Source organism: Apium graveolens, chromosome 11 (assembly GCF_009905375.1).
Source record: "Apium graveolens cultivar Ventura chromosome 11, ASM990537v1, whole genome shotgun sequence".
In the NCBI taxonomy this organism is placed as follows: Eukaryota; Viridiplantae; Streptophyta; class Magnoliopsida; order Apiales; family Apiaceae; genus Apium; species Apium graveolens.
In genome coordinates, this window is record NC_133657.1 from 161,141,845 (window position 1) to 161,144,844 (window position 3,000).

General features: G+C 41.5%; 1 non-coding gene across 1 annotated transcript; it reads left to right on the forward strand.

Moving 5' to 3' along the window:
• Positions 1–2,148: 2,148 nt before the first annotated feature.
• On the forward strand, positions 2,149–2,255 carry LOC141699149 (small nucleolar RNA R71). The gene has a single exon (XR_012565632.1). It is a non-coding gene; the product is annotated as a small nucleolar RNA R71 (small nucleolar RNA).
• The last annotated feature ends 745 nt before the right edge of the window (positions 2,256–3,000 follow it).

The window sequence follows — 3,000 nt, forward strand, 5'->3', positions numbered from 1 at the left end:
GACACCAGTGGCTCGAAAAATAGTAACCAGAACCTGTGTCAAATCTGCAGCAAAATGATGGTGAATGTCGTGCATGGCCTCCATACGCCTAGTCACTTCCCTGTACTGCTCATCAACAACACCAGTCCTATCAACTACCTGTTGCACATGAGAAGAACCCTATGTAGGCACGGGAAGATCCGTCCAGCCACTATCTATATCATCAAAAATATATCTCAGCCCCTTATCGTGGGGTGCACCTAAGAATGCATAACTCAAGTGATCTGGTAGTGGGTGAAGCTCAAGTGTGGAAACATCTTCAATAGACGGCTCGAGATGCTCCTGAAAAATTTTAAGCTCTGCTAACCCAAGAGAATCGAACGGCATATCCAAGTTCCTCTTCCACGGAGGTGCATTCAAAACCTGCAGTTGCTCTGCTCCTTCCTTGTCATCAATAACTGATTTCCCCATTAAGGATCTCTCTAATGTCTCTGACTTTGGCAATTGCTCAAGTTCCGAATTCATGACAGAGTCTACCCACTCTACTTTAAAGCACTCCTCTTTAGCTGTGGGTAACTTTATTGCCTTGAACACATTAAAAATGACCTTTTGATCGTGAACCTTCATCATAAGCTCCCCCTTTTACAAATCCATCATAGTTCGGCCAGTAGCTAAGAATGGTCTCCCCAAGATAATGAGAATCTTCTTATCCTCCTCAAAGTCAAAAATTACAAAGTCAGCAGGAAAGATAAGTTTGTCCACCTTGACCAAAACATCCTCCACTATACCTCATGGATAAGCGATGGAATGATCAGCTAGTTGCAATGACATGTATGTTGGTTTCGGATCAGGTAGACCAAGCTTCTTGAAGATACATAAGGGCATCAGATTGATGCTAGCTCCCAAATCACATAAACACTTATTGAAAGACAAGTTTCCAACAGTGCAAGGAATAGTGAAGCTTCCAGGATCTTTAAGCTTTGGAGGCAACTTTTGTTGCAGCACAGCACTACATTCCTCCGTAAAAGCAACGGTCTCTAAGTCATCGAGCTTCACTTTCCGAGAGAGAATACCTTTCATAAACCTCGCATAGCTAGGAATCTATTCAAGAGCTTCGGCGAAAGGTATGTTGATATGAAGTTTCTTGAACACCTCCAGAAACTTAGCAAATTGCTTATCCAACTTCTGCTTCTACAGCCTTTTAGGAAAAGGAGGTGGAGGATAGACCTATTTCTCCCATGTATTACCCTCAAGAGGAGTGTGCTCAACAGTAGTCTTCCTTGGTTCCACTTCTGCTTCCTTCTGTACATCTTCCTCAGCTAAAACTTCAGATTCTGGAACTTGAGATTTTTCAGGGCTTGCAACCTTCCCAGACCTCAATGTAATTGCCTTAACCTGCTCTTTGACTTCCCTCTTGCCTGAAACATCTGTATCACTAGAAAGCATTCCTAGTAGTCGATTCAATAAGGTGTTAGCAATTTGTCCTATCTGGTTCTCCAGATTCTTGATAGAAACAGTCTGGCTTTGGCATATAAGAGTCTGGTTTTTGCATATAAGCCGCAACTCTTCCAATTCAGATTTTTCATTCGAAGATAGACATGCACCATGAGTTTGTTGTTGAAATTGGAGTGATTGTCTTGGTGCAATTTGTTGTTGAAAACCAGGAGGGTTGAATTACTTATTTCCAAACTGCTGATAAGGCTGTTGTACCGCATTCTGATTTTTGCTCCAACTGAAGTTAGGATGATTCCAGTTGTTAAGATGATAAGTGTTTGGAACCGGTTGCTGCGATCTCTGAAAGTTGCTCATAAACTGAGCCGATTCACTAGATACAGCGCATTGCTCCATCACATCGAACCTGCACATGGCTCACAAACACTGGTTATCTGATTAACACCATAGTTAGCCAAAGAATCGATCTTAATAGATAACTGCTTTAGTTGAGCAGTGATAGCTGTAGCTGTATCCACTTGAAGAACTCTTGCTACCTTTCCATGTGGCAATCTCTGAGTTGGATACTAATATTCATTAGCAGCCATCAGTTCAATTAGATCATAAGCTTCCTCATAGCTCTTTGCCCATAATGCTCCACCTGATGCTGCATCGAGTATGGGTCTTGACTGTGCTCCCAAGCCGTTATAGAATCAATTGATGATCATCCAATCAGGCATTCCATGATGAGGACACTTCCTAAGCATCTCCTTGTAGCGCTCCCAAGCTTCACACAAAGATTCTCCCGTTTGCTGCGCAAATTGAGTTAGAGCATTCCTGATTACAGCTGTCTTTGCCATAGGGAAGAATTTTGTGAGAAACTTTTGAGCAAGATCTTCCCAAGTAGTAATCGAACCAGCTGGTAGAGAGTGTAACCAGCTCTTAGCCTTGTCCCTTAGAGAGAATGGGAATAGTCTCAGCTTCACAGCATCTTCAGAAACACCGTTGAACTTGAAGGTGTCACGGATCTCAATAAAATCCCTAATGTGCATATTGGGATCTTCCGTTGGAGAACCTCCAAACTGGATTGAATTCTGCACCCATTGAATTATGCCAGGCTTGATCTCAAAGGTATTAGTTGTGATAGCTGGCATGAAAATGCTAGATTGAATGTCATTGATCTTGGGTTTGTGAAAAATCCATCAAGGCTTTCATTCGTGCTGTTGGATCTCCCATTATAACGAGTTCCTGAAACACAACAAGTAAACCGTGAAAGTTAAAGAGTCTGAGTCAGTGAACTTTAACGACCACTGATGACAAGCACATAAACTAAACAATTAACAACACCGAGTCCCCGGCAGCGGCGCCAAAAACTTGTTAGAGCGAAAATACGCGCTAATATTCAAGAAAGTATACGCGTTCGCAAGTAGTATAAGATATTAATCAGATTTGTTCCCACATAGACTAGTTTAGGTTAAGTTCAATTTATGCACCTATGCAACAATGTATGATTATCGTTCAATGTTAAGACAAATAACAAACTGGGTTTTGATTAAACTAAGAGATTATACTAAATAATATTAACTAAGA